The sequence below is a fragment of the Ammospiza caudacuta genome, chromosome 4 (assembly GCF_027887145.1).
Source record: "Ammospiza caudacuta isolate bAmmCau1 chromosome 4, bAmmCau1.pri, whole genome shotgun sequence".
In the NCBI taxonomy this organism is placed as follows: domain Eukaryota; kingdom Metazoa; phylum Chordata; class Aves; order Passeriformes; family Passerellidae; genus Ammospiza; species Ammospiza caudacuta.
Window position 1 is genome coordinate 70,508,168 of NC_080596.1, and position 24,812 is coordinate 70,532,979.

Below are 24,812 nucleotides of genomic sequence, written 5' to 3' on the forward strand. Positions count from 1 at the left end.
TTTAAGAGGATATACACTGTAGTACATCTGAATAACTTGTGTTGCCTACTTTATTGACCCTTCCTGTCTTCCAATTATAGTATACTAATTGCAGCAACATATTCTTTCGCAATCTGTAGTGTTCAGAAAACTTCAAAGTATATCATAACTAATCATATGCACTCACCAGGTGCAGCTGATCTGGACCATGAAACCCCATGGGGACATGCAGAGCCCTGAAAGCTACTACTGCACCAACTGTATCTCTTTGGGCAAGAGTTTATGTCAAATAAAAACCACATGACTGTTCCCAAAGACTATAGTTACATTATCTAATACCTCTCAATATGGTACATAAACATAAGCCTTAAATTATAAGATTATTCAGTGAACAGCATCAAAGATTAAGAAATTCCCTCTACATAATTTATTACCACTCTTCAACCAAGGAGAAACAGAATTTATAGCAAAATAATAGTCCAGCGCTGGTACTGAAATTAAGATAGGATGTGGGGCCTATTTTTTTTTTTTAACTTAAACAATGATTTTCCTATATGAATAATTTGATTTAGAGACCTTCAAATGCTGATCATCAGGTCATCAGACAGCCTAATATACATTCTTTTTAAGACTGCTGAAGAGTAAAAACCTGGAAGCGTCAACTGTAATTTAAGTGGCCATTACTGCCTCATTTGCTGTCATGAGATCTGGTATACAATCCTGTGTTTAAAAAGGAAATGTCTGGGGACTCTGGCTCACAGCCGGCTGAACACGAGCCAGCAGGGAGCCCTGGTGGCCAAGAAGGCCAAGGGCATCCTGGCCTGTGCCAGGAACAGCGTGGCCAGCAGGAGCAGGGAGGTCATCCTGCCCCTGTGCTCAGCACTGGTGAGGCCACACCCTGAGTGCTGTGTCCAGCTCTGGCCCCTCAGTTTGGGAAGGACCTTGGGACACCTGAGCACATCCAGAGGAGGCAGCGAGGCTGGAGAGGGGCTGGGAACACAAACCCTGTGAGGAACCCCTGAGGGAGCTGGGGGTGCTCAGCCTGGAGAAAAGGAGACTCAGGGGTGACCTTACCACTCTCTACAATTCCCTGAAAGGTGTTTGCAGTCAGGTGGGGTTGGTCTCTTTCTCCAGGCAGCAACTGACAGAACCAGAGGGCACAGTCTCAAGCTGCACCCAGGGAAGTTTAGGTTGGATATTAGGAAAAAGTTTTTTACAGAAAGAGTGATAAAGTACTGGAATGGTCTGCCTGGGGAAGTGGTGGAGTCACCATCCCTGGATGTGTTTGAACAAAGACTGGATGTGGCACTCGGTGCCATGGTTTAGTTGAGGTGGTAGGGCATGGGTTAGAGACACCTTAAGAGACCTTAAAGGTCTCTTCAATTCTAGTGATTCTGTGTGTCTGTTTCATTGTATATAATTGTAAATAACCAATTAAACTTGATTTCATAAGTACCAATCATTTATAGCCACTGAAGTAAGAAATTGCTCAGATATCCTGAAATTTTAAGTCACTGCTACATAACCTCCCTTAAAGGTGCATGGTGTAAATTGGCATCTCCTGGCAATCCTTGCCTGTGGTTACAGAACAGCCACTTCTTCCTCTCACTTAGTAACTTTTTAATAGTCAACATCAGCTCAGTGTTTCTCAGCTAGAATTTGGTTTGTGGAATACAGTAATTTTAAAATTTCTGTTTAGGCTAAAATGCTAAACAGTGTAGTGTGGGAACTCAGCACATCATTCCTGATGTCCAGAGTCACCGAGGCAACCCTTGGGGGGCTCGGAGGTCCTGGAGCATTGCCAGAAGTGTTTGGTGGTTAGACTTTGATCCTGCACAGGAAGCAACACCTGTATGAGGATGGGAGGATCACACAGGGCTAAATGGTGAAGGGATTTTAAAAAATTTTAAAGTAAAATTAACTAAACAAAATTGTTCAAAGTCTTATGTACACTATACTTTAGTGGGATTATTTTGGCCCAACACCAGATGCCAACCCAGTAACTTACTAACCCCTCTTCAACAGGAAAAGGAAAGAAAATAAGATAGAAAAGAATCCTGCATTGATATAGAGAAAATTACTTGAAATTATTACTATTAATTATTATTATTACTTGAAATAGAAATTAACTATTTTGCCCATTGTGGGCAAAATAGACTTAATTTACAGAACAAATTAAATTAACTTATTGTCAATTTAAATAGATCTGGATCTTGAGAAGCAAAGGCAAAACGTTGAAACAAGACCTTTCCTCCACCCCTTCTATTTTCCATGCTCAACTTCACTCCTTCATTCCCAATTCCTTTACCTCCTCACCTTCCTGTGGAGTGCAGGGCAATGGCAAACAAGGGCAGCAGTCTGCCCATAACAGTTCCCTCTATATTTCTTCCTGCTTATTCTTTTCTATTCACTACTGTGGATCCTTCCCATGGTCTGCAGTTCCTGTCAGCAAAAATTGGCTTCTAAACAGACTGCAGTTCTTTCAGGGAATATCTACTTTCCTTGGCATAGGGTCCTCCTCAGGCTGCAGCACTAAACCTCAAGAGAAGAGTATCCAACAGCCAAGGGAGGTGATTCTCCCTCCCTATTCCACCCTGAGTCCTTACCTGAAGTACTGCATGAAGGTCTGGAGTCTCCAGCACAAGGATATGCACCTGTTGGAGCAGGTGCAGAGGAAGGCCCAAGATGATCAGAGGGATCAGGGCATCTGTCCTTTTAAGAGCGGTTGAGAGAGTTGGGGTTGTTCAGGCTGAAGAAGACAAGGCTCTGGGTATGCCTTGTTGCATCCTCCTAATTCTTAAAAGGGGCTTTTAAAAAAGAGGAAGAGAGATTTTTTTACATAGCCGCTATCACAATACAGTACTAGAATAAGAGGGATCAGTTTTAAATTAAGAGAGATTTAGAATAGATGTTAGGAAGAAGTTCTTTACTTAGAAAGTAATGAGACACAGGAAGAGGGAGAAGTAAGCAGAAAACTTGTGCATGCCCCATTCCTGAAAATGTTCAAGGCCAGGCTGGATGATGCTTTGAGCAATCAGGTCTACTAGAAGGTGTCTCTGCCCATGACAGGAAGGAAAGTTGGAAAGAACCTTAAAGAACATCTCATCCCAATCCAAACCATTCTATCCATAATAATTCAATGATGCAAAGAGAGAGAAAGAAAGAGATTACAGATAAAAATGTTTAGCTATGCTTGTGTTTCTGAGTCTTAACCTACAGATTTAAAAAGTCTATAATACTAACAAAAGATTGGAGTTTAAAAAGCCTCCTTCTAGGCTCCAAGCAAAATACCTGTCCTGTTGGCTTCATGGTTTATGTGATTTTTAAAAATTCTTCTTTTCTCAGGTTTCCAAGAATCATTCTCTTCAAAAAAGCTCCTATTCCTCCCCTGAAAAAATCCCTTAAAACACTCAGCAAAGAGGTTTGGAGACAGTTGCATATAAACAACCTCATTATTCTAAAGCTGTGTGATCAAATATAAGAAACAGCCCAGAAAAACAAAGTGTTAGAAAATAAATGGGGGAGGGGAAAACCCCAAAAGAAGACTTTTTTGCATTATTAACCTTGTAATTGAATGGGAAAAATATCTTTACATGTGAACCAATTAGACAGTATATGGTTACAAGGCCATATTTTTTCTTGCCCATATTAGAAAAGTCACATTTCCAGCACACAAAAATGCCATCGTTTTGAAGTACCCTCTTATCTTCAAATTTTATTTTAGGGAAGTTTGAAGGGCTGTACAATTTGTTTCAGGATTTTTTTGTTTTCTTTAGAGAATGCAAAATTGAGGGGGGGAACGTAATTTTGAGACTTTTCCATAAGTTTGACCTTTACCTTACAGTGAAACTGGGAAGTGGTTTTACAGCCTCTCCTGCAAACAAAGCTTTGTTATTTCCAATACGTTTTCTATTTCACAGTCCTGATAAACCATCAAGAATTTCTTCATTACTGTAAAAGTCCCCGTAGAAAAACACTAAAATAGTATTTCCTTTTTGAAACTACCAGTGTAAACAATGGGTTAAAAATATATTTCCAATCTTTTTCACTTATTTTTATTTTAAATATATTCCAAGTCTATTAATTCAATTAGAAACTGAGGAAGTATTAGAAAAAATACTTTCAGGTATTTCTTTTCTAAGGGAAAAGTAATCTTCTGAACCTGAAAAGAGAGGCTTACAAACACTCCGGAAAAGACATAGGATCAAATGAAATGCAATTGAAAAAAAAACTCAAAAAAGAAAATCGGGACTTGAAGTATCTTAAAAAAATAGGCTGTAAGGAAATAAGCTGCATTACAAAGGACCATAACATGCCAAAACTAAGCTCACAGATGTTGCAAAAGCATGGGAAAAAGTCAAGGAGGAAGACAAAATTAGGAGGGGAAGATATGAGGGACATGGCATGGATCCTAAAACAACAAAAAAAAACAAAAAAAAAAAAAAAAAATGTCTTTCCCAAGGTCAAAGCCATCAAAATGCAGGCAGGACAAAATCCACAAAGTGCAGACTGATGCAGCAAAACTTGCGAAAACTGATCCCCACTGAAGGCCAAAACAGAAAAGAAGGACGGACAAAGACACTGGAATGGAGAGGCCATCAAAGGAATTGATATAAGAAGAAAAAAAAGGAAAATTTGGGAAATTTGGAAAATTTAGTCACCATAAGAAAATGGTGCAGGATTATATCAGGTGCAGTGCAAAAGACCAAAACATGCCAAAACTAAGCTCACAGATGTTGCAAAAGCAGGCGAAAAAGACAAAAAGGAAGACAAAACTTTGAGGAGAAGATATGAGGGACATGGCATGGACACTTCATAACAAAACAAAAAAAAGAAAAAAATCTTGCCCCAAGTCAAAGCCATCAAAAGGCATGGCATGCCATCAAGGGCAGGGACAAGCACCAAAGATTCCTCTATTGGTCCCCATTGAAATCGCAAGATTCCTTTTCCCTTCCCAAAAGGAAATGAAATTTACTATCGGGAGGGGAAAAGGAATCTTGCGAATCGAAAAAGAAGGGCGTACAAACACTCTGAAAAGGAGTTAGGATCAAATGAAATGCAACTGAAAAAACTTAAAAAAAACCAAAAAATTGGGAGTTTGAGTGGCTTCAAAAAACAGACTGTCAGGAAATGAACTGCATTGCAAGAGATCAGAACATCCGACAACTAAGCTCACCGACGTTGCAAAAGCAGGAGAAAAAGTGAAGGAGGGAGACACAACTTAGAGGGGAAGATACGAGGGACATGGCGTGGATATTTAAAAAAAAAAAAAACAAAAAAACAACCTTTCCCACAGTCAAAGCCATCAAAAGGCATGGCATGCCATCAAGGCCAGGGACATGCATCAAAGATTCCTCTATTGGTCCCCATTGAAATCAAAAGATTCCTTTTCCTTTCCAGAAAGGAAATTTCATTTCCTTTCACAAATGAAAAAGGAATCTAGTGAATCCAAAAAGACAGGCTTACAAACACTCTGGAAAAGATACAGAATTAAAAAAAATACAACTGCAAAAATCTAAAAAAAACCAAACAATTGGGAGCTTTCATGTCTTCAAAATCCAGGCTCTGAGGAAATCACCTGCATTGCAAAGGAACATAACATGCCAAAACAAAGTTCACATATGTTGCAAAAGCAGGCGAAAAAGTCAACGAGGAAGACACAACTTAGGGGGGAAGATATTAGGGACATGGCATGGACACTTCATAAAAAAACAAAAAAAAGAAAACAATCTTTCCCAAAGTAAAAGCCATCAAAAGGCATTGCATGCCATCAAGGGCAGGGACAAGCACCAAGGTTTCCTATATGGGTCCCCATTGAAATTGCATTATTTTTCTTTCGGGAAAGGAAAAAAATCTTCAAAATCTGAAAAGAAAGGCTTACAAACACTCTGGAAAGGAGATAGATTCAAATGAAATACAACTCGTAAAAGCAGAAAATTGGGAATTTCAGTTATGTCAAACAATAGGGTGAGAGGAAATCGGCTTCATTGCAAATAACAATAACATGCCAAAATTTTAGAGGAATCCTTGGTGCATGTCCCTGCCCTTGATGGCATGCCATGCCTTTTGATGGCTTTGAGTTCGGGCAAGATTTTTTTCTTTTTTTTGGTTTTGTTATGAAGAGTCCATGCCATGTCCCTCATACCTCCTCCTCAAAGTTTTGTCTTCCTTTCTGTCTTTTTCCCCTGCTTTTGCAACATCTGTGAGCTTAGTTTTGGCATGTTTTGGTCCTTTGCACTGCCCCTAAAATAATCCTGGGCCATTTTCCTAGAGTCACAAAATTTCCCACATTTTCTTTTTTTCTCCTCCAATTGCAATTCCTTTGATGGTATCTCCATTCCAGCGTGTTTGTAAGTCCTTCTTATCTGTTTTGGCCTTCAGTGGGGATCAGTTTTGGCAAGTTTTGCTGCATGTGCCTGCACTTGATGGCGTATGGCCTGCCTGCATTTTGATGGCTATGACTTTTGGAAATTTTTCTTTCTCTTATTTATTTTTCTTAACTATCCATGCCATGTCTCTCTTCCCCTCCAAGTTTTGTCTTGCCTTTTTTCTTTTTCGCCTGCTTTTGAAACATCTGAGAGCTTAGTTTTGGCATGTTTTGGTCCTTTGCACTGCCCCTGATATAATCCTGGGCCATTTTCTTAGAGTCACGAAATTTCCCACATTTTCTTGTTTTCTCCTCCAATTGCAATTCCTTTGATGGTATCTCCATTCCAGCGTGTTTGTAAGTCCTCCTTATCTGTTTTGGCCTTCAGTGGGGATCAGTTTTTGCAAGTTTTGCTGCACGTGCCTGCACTTGATGGCGTATGGCCTGCCTGCATTTTGATGGCTGTGACTTTGGGAAAAATTTTTTCCTTTTTTTTTAAGTATCTATGCCATGTCCCTCATATCTTCTCCTCAAAGTTTTGTGTTCCTTTCTGTCTTTTTCCCCTGCTTTTGCAACATCTGTGAGCTTAGTTTTGGCATGTTTTGGTCCTTTGCACTGCCCCTGATATAATCCTGGGCCATTTTCTTAGAGTCACAAAATTTACCACATTTTCTTTTTTTCTCCTCCAATTGCAATTCCTTTGATGGTATCTCCATTCCAGCGTGTTTGTAAGTCCTTCTTATCTGTTTTGGCCTTCAGTGGGGATCAGTTTTGGCAAGTTTTGCTGCATGTGCCTGCACTTGATGGCGTATGGCCTGCCTGCATTTTGATGGCTTTGACTTTTGGAAATTTTTCTTTTATTTATTTTTCTTAACTATCCATGCCATGACTCTCTTCCGCTCAAAATTTGTCTTCCTTTCTGTCTTTTTCCCCTGCTTTTGCAACATCTGTGAGCTTAGTTTTGGCATGTTTTGGTCCTTTGCACTGCCCGTGATATAATCGTGGGCCATTTTCTTAGAGTCACGAAATTTCCCACATTTTCTTTTTTTCTCCTCCAATTGCAATTCCTTTGATGGTATCTCCATTCCAGCGTGTTTGTAAGTCCTTCTTATCTGTTTTGGCCTTCAGTGGGGATCAGTTTTGGCAAGTTTTGCTGCACGTGCCTGCACTTGATGGCGTATGGCCTGCCTGCATTTTGATGGCTTTGACTTTGGGAAAAATTTTTTCCTTTTTTTTTAAGTATCTGTGCCATGTCCCTCATATCTTCTCCTCAAAGTTTTGTCTTCCTTTCTGTCTTTTTCCCCTGCTTTTGCAACATCTGTGAGCTTAGTTTTGGCATGTTTTGGTCCTTTGCACTGCCCCTGATATAATGCTGCGCCATTTTCTTATGGTGACTAAATTTCCAAATTTCCCAAATTTTCCTTTTTTTCTCTTCTTATATCAATGGACACTTTATAACAAAACAAAAAAAAGAAAAAAATCTTGCCCAAAGTCAAAGCCATCAAAAGACATGGCATGCCATCAAGGGCAGGGACAAGCACCAAAGATTCCTCTATTGGTCCCCATTGAAATCGCAAGATTCCTTTTCCCTTCCTGTAAGGAATTCAAAGTTTTTATTTGTGTTTAAAGAAATAAATTCAAACCCCTTCCTTCTTTTAAATGACATTGAAATTTTTTCATTTCTATGTTGTATAATTATATTCAGATTTGTATTTATTGTGTGTTTTGACGCTGTATAGGAATCATTATATGTAATATATTCAAAATTCTAAAATATATTTAAATAATTTTTGAAGTATTTGTCCTATCTATCACTATAACTCATTTTTGTTAGATTTTTATATTTTATATATCTCTACATAATTATGACATATTTCTATACTTCAATTTCTACCTTTATATTGTTTTGTTTATTTTTTTTATAGTCAAACTCTTGCATTTTGGGAAATAAAAAACCATCTTTATTGAAGTATGTTAAAAAATATATTTATATTTTTGATGTTCATATTTATGTTTTTAATTGATAAATGTTATATGATAACATATTGATGCACTGTGTTTATAAATACTCTCTATATATTTCCTATAATATATTATAACACTGTATATATTGTATGACTTGTATTATGTATTGTATCAAGGTTTTTTTTCTATATTCATTAATATTTCCTATTGCTACATATGGCTGTATATATTTGTCATACATTTCTATATTTATATTTTGATTGGTGTTTCGTTTCTACTTACAATCTATATTTATATATATATAAACATATATAATACTTTGTATTAAAAAATATCATACCTTATTATAACATATAATGATTTACGTTACATGGAATTTTTTTTTATATATTCGGTCGATATTTCAATTTTTAGTTTTTTATTCCCATTTCTATACATATATTGATTTTGTGTAATTATTGTTATAGTTATAATTTTACATTTAAAATCCAATTCCTAAATAAAATGACAAAACAAACAACATTAAATTCCCACCAATATCTTCCAAAAACATCAACATACCTCCACGAGCCCATCAACTGCCAGCGAAAAAACACACAACACTCTTTTCACTAGCCGTTCTCATCACATTTTCATTGGAAAAATGAAACCAAAATAAAAGAAAACCCTATAGAAATCCACACAGCAAATCACAACAACCCCTAAAAAAATGTCAAACCAACTTACTAAACTCCAAACAGTGCCACTGACCCTGAACGTTATTAAAAAATATAACCAAAATTCTGCCTCTACACTAACTCAAAGAATAACCAATACTCTGTACAACTAACTCTAGAAACCAAACTAATTAACGAAATGGGAAAAAATTTCAACCACTAAAATGTAAAGTTCCTACCCAAATAAAAACTACTTTAAAAGACCTGCCATATAAATACCCATGTTCCCAAAAATAAAACTAATAAAGAACAACCAAATACATCAACGACACACAAAAAAAAAACCCAAATAAACTTAAATTTACAACAAAAAATTTATTCCTAACTGAATAAACCCATAGTGCCTCAATCTATCAAAATAAAAATACCACCTAGAAACCAACACAAAGCCTAAAGACAAACGTAACCATAAACAATGTCTCCCAAATGATCCGTAACCATAAAACATACACTAGAAGCAAACAATCCAAATAAATAAAATTCCTGGAAGACAATAAACACGAATGCAATTATAAAGCTTAAAAACCTGATGCTATTAACGACACGACGCTACCTCAAGCCCACCAAAACAAACACTACACACTCACGCTAATAAAAGCCACCACAAATGCTACTTCACGCTCCGACCCGTAAAAACCATTGCACGCCTTTCAAAACATAATACCCCGGCAAAACAAATATCCGACTACAAAACTCACTCCAAAGCAAGCCTTTATCATCCGCACCTGCACCGAGAACCGTACCAGTCAGGAAGAACACCGTATCCCTCAGCGTACACCAACTGCAAACAGAACAAAACTATGCAATAAATGCCTACAAAGCGCCTCCGAACCACGACACCCCAGAACTTTGAGCAGCCGAACCCCGCGCTCGCTGCCGGCCCCGGACGGAGCGCGGCTCCCGGCAGGAAAGCGGCTCCTGCGGCACGCGGGGCCGGCACCGGGCCCAGAGACCCCCGCCCGCTGCCCCTGCCCGGCGGGGCCGGCACCGGGCCCGGGGGTACCGGCGGCGCCCGAGCCCCGTGCCCGGAGCGGACGGAGCGGCCGGCACCGCCCGGGCCGGGGCAGCAGCGCCCGCGCCGCCTCTGCCGCCCTTGGCCGGCCCGGCACGGCTCCCCTCGCTCCGCCACTGCCGCCCTTGGCCGGCCCGGCACGGCTCCCCTCGCTCCGCCACTGCCGCCCTTGGCCGGCCCGGCACGGCTCCCCTCGGCTCCGCCACTGCCGCCCTTGGCCGGCCCGGCACGGCTCCCCTCGCTCCGCCACTGCCGCCCTTGGCCGGCCCGGCACGGCTCCCCTCGCTCCGCCACTGCCGCCCTTGGCCGGCCCGGCACGGCTCCCCTCGGCTCCGCCACTGCCGCCCTTGGCCGGCCCGGCACGGCTCCCCTCGGCTCCGCCACTGCCGCCCTTGGCCGGCCCGGCACGGCTCCCCTCGCTCCGCCACTGCCGCCCTTGGCCGGCCCGGCACGGCTCCCCTCGGCTCCGCACTGCTCGCACCGGCGCGGCTCCTCCACTGCCGCGCCAAATCCCCCGTGCGCCCCGGTAGCTGCCCAGGCCGTGCCAGCAGCGCTCCCGAGCGGGAACGTTCCGGGCCGGGCCACGGGCACAAGAAGCGCCCTCGAATGCAGCGGCACAGCCCCATTGCAGCCCTGCAAACGCTGCCAGAGCTGCGGCTTCCTGCAACTGAACCCCGAAATTGACGCCGCAGGCGGGGCTCACCTCACTTCAACAAGGGCAAAGAAATGTGTTCTCCCGTTCAATTTCGTCCCCTAGGAGAGCAGAAAAGAAGGGGTGCTCCTCAAATGAAAGCCTTCAATTGATGGGAAAGGGGGATTTCGACCTCCATTCAAACCCTTCAAAAGGAGGGACACCAGGGCTACCCCCTCAATTTAAACCTTAGGGTGATGAAAATGGGGTGGCTACCTTCAAATCAAACCCATAATACCACAACAATACTTTTCCCATTCCCCTTAAAATAGAACGCAGGGATTCCCTGTCATCCCTGGGATACCCCTAACAGACTGGAAAAGGCAGGTTTTCCTGCAATCAAGACCCTTAAAACCACAAGTGAAGAGGGATCCCCTCAGTTCAAACACAGACAATAATAGAAGAGAAGCTATTTCCTTCTTCTTAATTCCTTTTGTCCTCATAAGCTCCACTTTTGTTCCTGGGGATCCGGGGAGGGACTGGCAAGATGAAATTGAAAAGGGTGTTATGTTTGCCCAATTATCCCATCAAAAAAAAAAAAAAAGCCAAACAATATTAAAAGTAGTAACAATTTTAATTGAATAGTTAAAATAAAAAATATAAAATTGGATACAATATAATTCTATTAAAATAAGGGATAATTTGGTTCCAATAATAGCGCATGAGCAAAAGATAACCGCGGGGTACGGAGGGCAGAGTTCTGTAACCCTTGCCACTTCATGTACCAGCTTGCCAAGTGAAAATCACCCCTTATATGCCATGTGTCAATGCCATCTCCCATTTTCGGTTCGTCATATCTCTATCTCCGCCTTCATTACCACCCTTATCACACACGCGCCACCACTCAGTTTGGTGGTTGCCCAAGTCTTTGGGGGTCGTTTTGGATGAAGACCTCTTCTCTTCCTCTTTGTCCCTTAATTCACCTTTGGGTTACCACCAAGCCAGTACAATGTAAGCCAAGACTAACGTATCACTGCATCTACATATCAAGGCAATAAATCCCTTATAATTAGCATTTTCTGGGACTCAACCAGGTTCTTGTTCATTTTTAGCAACTGTATCTTCAGCTTCTTTCCTGTGGTCCTTGAGAACATCTGCTGGGAAGGGAGGGGTGGAGCCCCTCCTCTCCCTCTCTTCTTTGGCATTACAACTTTTTAACTATTTATTATGCTCAAATATTAATTACTGTATCAATATCAATTACTGTTTCAATTTTTATCAGCACGAATCATACCTATTTATCACAAGGGGAAGGACAAAAGTCCCCGCTCCAAATCCACACGGGCTCACCTGTTTGGCTGCTGCTCCCCGGCACAAAGATTCGTCCTTCGGCACCTCCTTTAAGCGATGTTCCACATATCCAAGCGCGAATCCAGGTGTTCCCCCAGACCCTGTAAGAAGCTCTCACAGTCCTTCCATGAGACAGCCCCGGGAGCCCCCCATAAATCTCTCCACTCAGCAGCTCCATGCAAAAGGGAGCTGAGGCAAAGCCTCCCCCTAAAACAGCCTCCCCCCGGCAGGAGCCAGCCCCTCATCATCCTCACACTCACATCTGGCACTGCTCCGAGCCCCCATCATCCTCACACTCACACCAGGCGCTGCTCCGAGCCCTCCTCATCCTCACACTCACACCTGGGGCTGCTCCAAACCCCCATCATCCTCACACTCACACCTGGGGCTGCTCCGAACCCCCCATCATCCTCACACTCACACCTGGGGCTGCTCCGAGCCCTCATCATCCTCACACTCACACCTGGGGCTGCTCCGAGCCCTCCTCATCCTCACACTCACACCTGGGGCTGCTCCAAGCCCTCATCATCCTCACACTCACACCTGGGGCTGCTCCAAACCCCCATCATCCTCACACTCACACCTGGGGCTGCTCCGAGCCCCCATCATCCTCACACTCACACCTGGGGCTGCTCCGAGCCCTCATCATCCTCACACTCACAGCTGGCACTGCTCTGAGCCCCCATCATCCTCACACTCACAGCTGGGGCTACTCCGAGCCCCCATCATCCTCACACTCACAGCTGGCACTGCTCCGAGCCCCCATCATCCTCACAGCTCACACCTGAGGCTGCTCTGGGTTTCTTTCCATATGAATTTAGGGACAAATTCCTATTTTTTACCAATACCTATAAAAACGAATACCTGGACAGGTTTTAGCATTCTACACCCACCTCTCCCTGTGAATTTGGTGGCAGCTTTGGGTCCCCCTGGGGGACAGCACCCAGCGTGATGCCCCTCGCTCGCCACCCACCTGCTCCTGCACCACAGTGGGGCTCCCACTCCCGGGGACCTTGGGGTGCCCCCAATGGCATCAGAGCCCCGAGTCTTCACCCCCTTTCCCTGACCCCCAAAGAAGGCACAGAATGAGTCCGACTGCCCCGGACAGCAGCGCAGCGCTTCCTCCAAGCCCTTTCCACACGTCCATCCCCCCAGAAAGGGATTCTGCTGCAATAAGAAAGGGGGGGCAGCCCCCAGAAGGGTTGAGGCTCCTCCCCAACCTCACTGTTACGAGCCAGGGGCAGCAAGAGGGAGCGGAAGCAGAGAGGACACAGGAAGAAAAGGAAGAACAGGGTGCAGGATGAAATTGAAAAACACCCAAACAAACAAAAAAAAACCCAAACAAAACCCCCCAAACAAACAAACAAACAAAAAAACAAACTGGGATGGGCTGCACAACAGAGAGGCATTTAAAAAAGAACAGGAACAGGGAGTGGGACACAAGGATCCTCTGAGGAACAATGGCACGGGCAGCACCCCAGAGAATAAAAAGGAACATGAGTGAAGCATGGAGAAGAACAGAGAAAAAGAGAGTGCCAAACACACAGTAAGGACAGAGGTATACAGACATGTGGGGCAATATGCTTCTCCTCCAGCCACTACACAAGCGCAGCTTCCCTGCAATTCCATGCTCAGTCTCTCCTCCAAGCTGCACAGGTGAACAAACAGGTACTCACAATGTTTCCTTCCCTTAGGCAGCACAGACCCACCGGGAGAACCTGGAATCCAAGGGTGGATCAAAACATGGGAGGTCTCACTTGCTACTCTCTCCACCTTTTCTCCAGCTTAGCCCTGGGCTGGGAAACAAAAGACAACAAACATTGAGGTGTCTTGAGGATGCCCAGGCCTGGGAGGAAGCCCTTGCCAGCAGCCTCTTGGCCTTTCCCCACTCTGAGGAACTGTGGAAATGCACATCCAGACCCAGGGAGGACAGCCTGGGATGTTTTCTGCGCAACAAACACCACAGCCCCGAGCACCAGAAGCCTGAAGATGCTCTGGATTGCAATTCACAGCCTCAGTGGATTCTACATGGGCCAAGTCATTTGTGCCCAGAGGAAATACAAGTCAGCATTTTTAATAGTTAAAATACCCGTGGAAGTTACTGCCTGCTTATGGCAGTGAGCTTCATATTGTGAAAAACGCCAATCACTTGTTTTTAAAATTTTAAAAGTTTAATAGTAATAAAATGGTTATTAAAAATAGTAATACAATTAGAGTAATAATAATTTGGACAAATTAAATTAGGACAATATGAGACAATAAAGACAAAGAGTTACAGACGTCCGGGTACTTTTTCCTGGGCATCACGAGCACAGAAAAGGACCCACGTTAACAAAGGATTAACCCTTAAAAGCAACAGCCTGTTGCAAATTCATACATTTCATACATGATGCATAAATTCCATTCAAACACAGGATTCTGTCTGGGCATCGTCAACTTCTTCCTTCTAATCCTAACAGCGCCTTTGAGGCGGGAAGAAGTTCATTTCTTCTGATAAGAGGACAATAAATTCTTTTTCTCTGAAAGATTCAGGTGTCCTGTGGCTGCTATCTCGCTGCGAGTCCTTCCTTTAAAAAAGTATCCTACATAGCATAGTTTCTATTTTAACATTTTTTAAAACCTAAAACTATATTTAACATAGTACTTAAGAGTATTAATACAGCATTATTTTCTAACACAACACATATAATATTCATTTTAATATTTGTGAAAGGCCAATCATAAAATAAATGCATTTTTCACAGTATGGCTTCCCATGCTTAGGGATTTATCAGAAGAAGCAGTTCCAGGTTCCTTCCTTTTGGAGCCCAGCTCCAAACGGAAAACTTTTCCTGATAGAAGCAAGTGGAACTTCAGGAGCTCAGGAAAGCGACTCCGCCCTCTGAGTCGCGTCTCACCTGCCCAGCAGCCACAGTGCTTTTACACCACCTCTCTCCCCGCTTTCCACGTTCCTTTAAAAGTGACAAGACTGCAAGCTCTTTCTCCAACCGCATCCGCCCTGCGCCCCAGCACCGCCCGGGCCCCGCCCCAGCACCGCCCGGGCCCCGCCCCAGCACCGCCCCGGCACCGGCCCGGCCCTGCCCAGCGCCGCCCCAGCACGGCCCCAGCACCGCCCCGGCACCGGCCCAGCCCTGCCCAGCACTGCCCCGGCCCCGGCCCCGGCCCAGCACCGCCCAGCACCGCCCCGGCCCCGCGTATCACAGCCCCGGCACTGCCCCGGCCGCGCCCCGGCATCGGCCCAGCACCGCCCCGGCCCCGCCCAGCCCTGCCCAGCACCGCCCCGGCCCCGCCCCAGCCCCGCCCCGGCCCCGCCCAGCACCGCCCAGCCCCGCCCCAGCCCCGCCCAGCCCCGCCCAGCCCCGCCCCAGCACGGCCCCAGCACCGCCCAGCCCCGCCCCAGCACCGCCCAGCCCCGCCCCAGCACCGCCCCAGCCCCGCCCCAGCACCGCCCAGCCCCGCTCCAGCACCGCCCAGCCCCGCCCCAGCACCGCCCCGGCCCCGCCCAGCCCCGCCCAGCCCCGCCCCAGCACCGCCCAGCCCCGCCCAGCCCCGCCCCAGCACCGCCCCGGCCCCGCCCCAGCACCGCCCCAGCTGCTCATGGGCGGCTCCCCCCTCGCCACGGGGCCGGGGAAGCTGCAGGTTTCGTTTCGCAGGAAAACCCAGGTTTTGTGTCCCAGGAAAAAGCCAGGTTTTGTGTCCCAGGAAAAACCCCAGATTTTATTTCCCAGGAAAACGCAGATTTTGTGTCCCAGGAAAAGCCTGGGTTTTGTTTCGCAGGAAAAAGACAGGTTTTGTGTCTCAGGAAAAACCCAGGTTTTATTTCCCAGGAAAACCCTAGGGTTTGTGTCTCAGGAAAGGCTCTGCCGTGCGGCCCCGGCTCCGCGCCGGGCACGTCATTGCGCATGCGCCTCCCCTTCCACAGCCCCACGCATGCTCACGGGGTTTCCTTTTCGCCCTTAATTCCCGCGTGCAAAAGGCCTCTGCTGGCAAACGCGCATGCGCGCTGTTCCACTGCAGTACTGCTGCGCGCCACCGGGTGTCAGGCGCGAGCCACTTCCCGCGCCGCGCACGCGTCACTGCGGCGCCGCGCGCCAGGCACCGCTCGGCCCCCACACGGGGAGCGCCGAGCTTCGGGACACTGAGAGGGCAAATGCCGATCAGAATAAATCATTAACAAGCTGCACGACTTCCAAGTTTCTCTCCAACCTTTCTTACGTGGAAGTCCATGGTTTTCCCGCCTCCTTCTGGAAAAATGAAATTATTCCTCAGCTGTGGAGTGGTCCCAGTCCAGTCCAAGCACTCGAGGAACACTCATCTGCTCCCTGTGTGCCAGCAAGAGCTTTTCTATGTGAAAGAACTGAAAAGGACTTGGCATAGTGCATTTTTCCTGGAATAAGAACACAGGCAGATGCAGCTTGTCAGCACTCACAGCACTCCCTTCTCCTAAAACAATTCTGGGCTCCTTTGCAAACTGCCTCTGCCATGTGGTTTTCCCCAGGAGAAACAAAAGAAATTTTCATGGCAGTTTGGAAATTATGTTATCACAAATGAAAGAAAGTAAAGAAGAAATATTCCTTGCAAGAGCCTTTGGGACCATCTAGGCTGAATTGGGAAGGGGACATTAATTCCTTGCATTGCAAATACACAACAGCCTCCAACATGCAGCACAGACTGTCAAGTGGGGTCTGTCAGCACCACTCTGACAAACCTCGTTGTCATTCTCCCTTTCAGTGACTTTTGCAATCAAAGTCTGAAGCTGACAAGCCCAAAAGCTCTGTCCAACTGCCGAGGAACAAAAGGATACTCCCAAGGATGAGGCACATTCCCAGCAAACACTTCTAACACAGCACAGAAGCAGCACTGGAGCTTGTGTGGGGCTGGCAAGGGGTGCCAGGAGGGCACAGCCCCGAGGTGGGGTGGCAGTGGCAGTGACAGCAGCAAACTGCCATGGTCTGATGGCACAACATAGAGACAGTCCAGCAATGCCACGGGAGGTGCAGGCTTAATTCTACTCCCTGTGCTGCCACATCCCAGCAGAGGCAGGGATATAAACTCTCGTGATACAACAAAATGCAGCGCCTGTTACCCTGATCCAGTTTAAACTCAGCGTCTGGGGCCAAACCCCACACCTACAGGTAAACACTGACCTGGTCTGACCTGGATCAGTCTCACCTCCAACACGATCCCAGAGGTTTCTTGCCCAGGGCTGGGGGAAATCTGACATAATGCTAATAAATAGACTTTGCTGAGAGCAGTCACCATCCCAGTCCTTCAGGCTTTGCAAGATTTTGTAATGAACGAACTCAACTCCTCATCCTTCATCTAAATTTCTAACAGGTTTTGTTAGAAAGATACTGGACAGTAAATCAGACAACAGAATAAAAAATCTGCACATGGAATAACAGAAGGTTTCCCATGAATAGCAGAAGGTCCTTTTTTTCCCCCTCATCACAGTGGGATCATGCTCTGTAAGCACTGCACAGTATCTCCTTCACGTTATTGGCTGAAAAGCGGGCCAGGAGCGGCAAAAGGCTGCCTTTGCCCAGCCGAGGCAGCCCCACTGTCAGCTCACCTCACACCTCCAGACAGGTGTTTGTGCCAAACTTTGTGCGCACGGCGTCAGCGGCAAACACCCCCAAGGCCAGAGCTGCGCACGGCATAGGCTGACCCGGGGGCGCTTGTCGTGCCCGGCCAGACACGGCCACCCGCTCCTGAGGGACCCCTGCCCTGCTCGGGGCTCTTCGTGACCCCTCCTCAGGCGGAGCCGCCGGGCTGATCGCTCCCCGGGGAAGGGGAGGGGCACCGGCCAGCCCTGCCGGGCACGGGCAGCGAGCGGCCCACAGCGAGGGAGCCGAGCCCCGCAGCCCTCCCGCAGCCCCGAGCCGGCCCCACAACCCCGAGCCCCGGAGCCCTTCCGCAGCCCTCCCGCAGCCCTCCCGTAGCCCCTAGCCCCGAGCCGGCCCCGCAGCCCTCCCTGAGCCCCAGGCCGACCCCGCAGCCCTCCCTGAGCCCCAAGCCCCGCAGCCCTCCCGAGCCCCGCAGCCCTCCCACAGTCCCGCAGCCCCGAGCCGGGCCCACAGCCCCGAGCCGGGCCCGCAGCCCTCCCTGAGCCCCGAGCCGCCCCCGCAGTCCTCCCACAGCCCCGCAGCCTTCCCGAGCCCCGCAGCCCTCCCACAGCCCCGCAGCCTTCCCGAGCCCCGCAGCCCTCCCACAGCCCCGCAGCCCTCCCGCCCGAGCGGCGGGGCGGCGGCAGCCGGTACCCACTCTTTATGGGAACAAGTTTAACTAGTTCTGAGGCTTCCAACAATTCAATGAACATTTTCCTTGCAGAGGTTTTGAAAGAAGCCCCTGATCTGTCTCTCATAAGTTCTTGGGTGCTTTGACAATGCACTGATTTTTTCCCGTGTATTTTAGAGTCAGTTTGAGTTTATAATATGAAATAAATATGAATACTTACTGAAAACTCTGGAAAGTAGAGACAGAAGAGAAAGGAAAGCTTTATTTGATAGTGAAATACGTAGTTGTTTTAAATGAGCAATACCACAGCTGATGTCACAATGTAATGTCCATTAATGCATTTAGTTATATGAGCAAATGCTACAGAGATTTACGAGGATTTGACTTACCAAACACTCTCTACAACCACAAATGCACAACTACAAGGACTCTGTGTGTCCACTGGAATTGCACACATAATGCAAGTTGGGAATCATGACCCTTGAGAGTGAGTAGTGGTTAAGAAAAGAGTTCATCAGGTCATAAATAATTTGAGAGACATTTAATTTTTTGTGGAATAAGATTAATTAAATTTTTCAGAGAAGTACCATTGCAGATGTTAATATCAGCAAATCAACTACTGAGAGTTCTAAATATTTTGAAGGAGATGAACAAAAAATCTGCTAGTTGCAGCATTTCGTTTTGTTTTATTTAATTTAATTTTGTTTCATTTAATTTCGTTCCAGGAAAATTAATTTAATTTCATCTAATTTTTAGAATCTCATTTCACTCCATAAAATTTCACAGAATTTCATTTCAGTAAATTTAATTTCATTAAATTTTAAAATTTAATTTCATTTAATTCCATAGAATTTATTTTCTTTTCATTTTACTTCATTCCAGCAAGTTTCATTTCATTTAATGAAATTAAACAAAATCACAGATCTACTACTAAAATATGATTTTTGAAATGCAGTTCAGGGCATGACAGCAAGACAGCAAGAATAGGGGAACATAAATAATGCTGTGCCCTATAAATAATGCTGTGGAAGCCCAGCTTCCCTACACCCATGGGGAGTGCAGAGCGGGTACCTGCCCTGTCAGCATGAATCAAACCGGACACCCCGAGAAACAAACAGGTCTGCCCAGTGCAGACACTGGCTTGTTGTCCTGCAGATGCCAAGCCCAGTGATCATCCCAGCAGATTTGGTTACAAGGTGGGTTTGGGTGGGCAGGGAGTGCACAGCAAGTACAGGGCTAAACCCACAGCTGCTCTTCCCCCTCCTGGGACATTATGGGGTGTGTCTTCAGGACAGCCAGGTGGCTCTTGGGGAAAGCAAGGGCTAGAAACTACCCAATGGAGTTTGACTTCCAACCACGTTGATTGGAGCAACAGGAAATATAAAACAAATGAGAAGTCTCTGAACTTTCAAGTAAATGTCTGGCATATAGAGTGGATGGCATGAGTTTTTCTTCAGACCTCTCTGTTTCTGTTGAGTCTCTCACTCATTCTTTGGTGGAGCTCTGCCACATTTACCTTTGGCTTCCTGGAAGGTGCTGAAGCCCAGGGGAGAGAGGGCAGGTCCCAGCAGGCAGTACTGGGGAGCCCTTCCCTGGGACCTCCAAGACACGAGGCAGAAAGGTGCACCCCAGTCTTCTGCTGCAGTGCCTGTAGAGGCTGAGAGAGTTGGGGATGTTCAATGTGGAGAAGAAAAGGCTCTGGGGAGACCTTAAAACACCTGTCAGTGCCTAGAGGGGCTGCAGGAGAACTGGAGAGGGACTTTGGACAAGAGAGGGAGTTGACAGGACAAAGGGGAATGGCTTTACAACAGTAGCTTGAGATGCAATGTTAGGGAGAAATTCTTACCTGTGAGGTTGGTGAGGCCCTGGCACAGGTTGCCCAGAAAAGCTATGGCTGCCTCTGGATCCCTGGGAGTGTTCCAGACCAGACTGGATGGGGCTTGGACCAGCCCAGGACAGTGGAAGGTGTCCCTCTCCCCAGCAGGGGGATGGAAGAAGATGATCTTTAAAGTCCTTTTCAACCCAACCATTCTGTGATTCTGCGTTAGCCTTTACTCACCACTTAGCTGAATTTTCACAGCCTTTATTGCATGTCTCCATGTATTCACTCCTTGCACATGGGGTTTTCTTTGTCCAAATGCAGCAACATCACCTTCAATTCCTTTCTTTGACCTTTATGTACCAGAGGTCTCCAACCACCTCCCCAGCCCTACTTCTGAGGTGCCTCCTCCCGACTGGTTTTTCCATGACCATCATGATCAAAGATTCCTGCCTTTTTTTCCTCAAGAAGTCATGCCTCCCAAAAAATAAACTGTGCCTCTACTTTTATTTGGATCTGGTCCACAGATTCTGTTTTATCCTAGAGCTCAATATCCAGATGTCTGGGTGATTATTGTGTCTTTATGAATCTACAGCTGGAGGTCACCTCCAGGCTTGTTCGTAAGAATCATAAAATGTTATCAGTTATCTAGTGTCAACAGTGTGATAAGTGCAACATAAGGCAATTTCACTGTGGCAGCCAACCTCCAATCTGTTTTCTTCCTGCTGGTTTTGTATCCAGCTAAATGGAGCACTCTGCAATTGCTCAACTGCTCTAAGAAGGGAGATTTGAACATCTTGCAGTCTGTAGGGTCTTGCTGTTGATTTCCAGCCCATCCAAGATTTATCCCTCGTGTCTTATCTCCCATGGTAATGGGCTGGGAGAACCTTTGCAATTTCATTTCCCCCCCCTTCAGTGCTTCAGCCTGAATCCCACTGTCTGCAGTTATCCAGTGGCCAACTTTCCTGGCTCATAGACCATCCTGCTGCAGCTGTGAGGATGTGTTGGGGATGAGAATGAGGGTTGGAAATAGCTTGAGACTATTTATATATATATATATATATTTATATATATATATATATGAGGGGAAAGAATTTCTATTTCTGGCCAATCTGTCAAGAGATGAAGGCTCCAGGCAGCTTCTTGCCTCCAGCACTGTATGGGAATGTCCAAACCCTCTGAGCCCATGAAGGCTTTGAAGTAGCCCTGGAGAGTCAGGGCTCAGAAGAGCATTTTGCTCCTGCTGCATCACGGATGTCAAGGCAAATAGACATTCCAATTAGGCAGAGTCTCAGCTGGCCAATTAGACACTTCCAAGGAGTTTTTCTAGTGAATAAGTTATTTCCACTGCTGGGACAGTCTCTTGTGAGAGATAACAGCAGCAGTTTGGTTATTGTAATGGCTTTATTTAGTCTGTGTAAATATTGTCAGAAAGTGACCTTTAGCATCTACCAGCATGAGGTGAAGTCCCTTGCTGCCTAAAAACTGGTTTCCAGAGCCTCTGAATCATTTACCGTATATTTAACTCACCCAGGATGTATTTCACTCTACAAACTGGAAACTCTGAAATAACTCACGATGAAACATGACTTAATGAAGAGGTGGCTGTGCATTTCCTCCAGGATAGGCTTACGCCAAGAAAGGATGAAACCAAAGAGCAGCTGAAGTCCTCATTTAATGACTTTATAGCACTTTCCAATGCCTAAAGGTGCTCCAAGAGAGCTCGAGAGGGGCTTTGGACAAGGATGTGGAGGGACAGGACAAGGGGAAAGGGCTTCACACCAACAGTAGCTGTAGATCAGATATTAGGAAGAAATTCTTCTCTGTAAGCATGGTGAGGCCCTGGCACAAGTTGTCCAGGGCAGCTGTGGCTGATCCTGGCTCCCTGGCAGTGTCCAAGACCAGGTTGGATGGGGCTTGGAGCAAGCTTCTGGTGGAAGGTGTTCTAGTGGAAGGTGTCCCTGCCCATGGCAAGAGTCAGAACTGGGTGATTTTTAAGGCCCTTTCAACACAAATCATTCTGTGATTCTATAATTCTATTTGAGGCAGATCAAAGAGTTGAGCTTCCTGAAGACTGAAGATTTAATTAAAGCACAGCTTGAAAAAAAAAATCTAAAGGGCTCACAAGTATTCTAAAGCTATCAAACCAAGATATTTTAACATTTTAAGTTTAAGAGTGAGGCCTTTTCATTTTTCATTTTAGAAGGGCTTCTTACTTCAATCTCTTATGTACTGGAAAAGAAAACAGTCAAAATAGAAAAAGAACCCTTTGATTGACCAGAAGTTTTGAGGGATATTCAGTGTTTCTCTCCAGCAGAAGTTGTAATGTTCTCTCTGACTCAGAACAAGGACCTGCTTTGGAATTGTGGATTAGTTTCATGATGAAGTGGGTTGTCGCTGTAACTCACTAGTGATTAGAGATTATTTACATACTGGGTTTGAGTGAAGCACGGTGAGGAACAACATGCATTCATTTGAGGCAGGAAATAGGGTATTTTATCTCATCTTTCTGTGACCAGTGACAGGACCCGAGGGAATGGCTGGAGCTGTGTTGGGGCAGGTTTAGGTGGAGATCAGGAGAGGCTCATCCCCCAGAGGGTGCTCAGGCAGTGCCCAGGCTCCCCAGGGAGTGGCCGTGGTGCCAGGGCTGCCAGAGCTCCAGGAGCGCTGGGGCAATGCGCTCAGGCTCAGGGTGGGGTTGTTGGGGTGTCCTGTGCAGAGCCAGGAGCTGGACTCAGTGATCCTGATGGATTCCTTCCAGCTCAGGACATTCTGTGCTTCTATGATTGATTTTATCTAATCAAGGCAATAATAGGCTGGAACATTTGGCTTCTCATCATCTCCAGCTTTAAGAAACAATGTGGAGATCTGTCAACACTGTCAAGGCCTAGAGTAATTATAAAATCAAGGAATGTTTTAGGTTGGAATGACCTTCAAGATCGTTTCATTACACCCCCTGCCATGGGCAGAGGCACCTTCCAGTAGACCAGGTTTCTCCAAGCCCCAGTGTCCAACCTGACCTTGGACACTTCCTGGGATAGGGCAGCTACAGCTGCTCTGGGCAACCTGTGCCAAGGTCTCACTACCCTCATAGGGAATAATCTCTTCTCAATATTCAATCTAATCTTGCCCTCTCTCACTTTAAACCCAGCTTTAAACTGAAAGTTGAAACTGAGCCCTCTGCTTCAGGCAGAAGCAGTGCAGCCCACAATGTTCCCTAAGAAAATGTTGAAGCGATGGACCTGTACAAGCTTGGGGCATACGGTTAAATAAATTTGGTGTCCCAGACTTGGTTCATGGGGCAATGAATTTCCTCCCCTCTTTGTTTCACTCACCTACTTCTTGGGATCTTGGCCATGATGTGGTCCTCATCTATTTTCTTCCTGTAAAACTGAGTAAAAAAGAAAAGCATATCAACAGCCCTGATTTTTTTTCTCCTTTTGAACAATCTCAATGCCACCTGCATTGCAGGTCTGCAAGTTAATCTCGTGGATGCTTGTGCACACACAGGATCGGTATGATTGCAATCTGCACATGGAAACTAATTCAGTGCAGACAGGAGGGAGGCTCGGGGGGAAAACACAGCCAGAAATCAATTGACTCGTCTGTGTATCAAAAGCACTGGAGAGAATCCCATCAATAAGATGTAAACCACAAAACAACTTTACCTCCCTCCCTCCTGAAGCATTTGATAAGTGAATATAAAATACATGAAGGTCATGAGAAAGGGAGTTGGCACCTCTGTGTTGCTGTTAACGAGGAAAAGAGGCAGAAAAAGCAGCAGCAGGAGAAGAAAACAGGGATATTAAATAACTTTGGAGAGAATCACAGAATCACAGATTTTCTAAGGTTGGAAAAGCCCTCTGAGATCACCAAGTCCAACTGCTACCCCAGCATTGCCAAGGCCACCACTAACCCACATCTCCAAGTGCCACACCCACACAGCTTTTAAATCTCTCCAGGGATGGGGACTGGGGACTCCACCACTGCCCTGGGCAGCTGTGCCAGGGCTGGGCAGCCGTGCCAAGGCTGGGCAGCCTTTCCAGGAAGGCATTTTCCCTAATGCCCAGCCTGCAACTTCTCTGGAGCAACTTGAGGCTGTTTCCTCCAGAGGGGATAAAAGAGATAGTGAAGGATTGTGGTTCACACTTGCAGGGACAAATACCTGTGGGTGTGAGTAGGCACCTTTGACACTCCTGCTCCAGCTTTGTGCCTCCTGCTCTCCAGGAAAATGGTCTTTTCAAAATGTGGGATGCCACAAAGAATCCACAAATCTGGGGAAGGAAAAAGCTGAAGCACAGCAAGTGAGCATTTTCCCAACCTCCTCTTCTTGTTCCCCTAAGAAAGAAAAGCTGGGTTGAAATCTCCGTGTGGAATTTGCCTCTGGAGCTGGATACAGCCAATGTGAATTAAGATTCAGTTACTTTGATGGGCACAGCATTCAGCAGGGACAGCAAAAAGACATGAGAATCTTTAAGCCTCTTGCCTCTTCATCAGCACTACCAGGAGGGTTTCAGTCATGGACATGACTGCTTGGATTAGGTTTAATGTGGAGGAGAGCCCTTGAATAGCACAAACAATATTCACATCAATGAAGACTGGGAAAGGAATGATCTGAGGAGTGACAGGTGGCAAAGAATGAGTGCTGAAAGTTTTGGTTGTGTAAGATGCAAAAGAAATATCAGATAACAATGAAACAAGCATATAAGAAAGAAATATCAGATAAACAAAGAAGC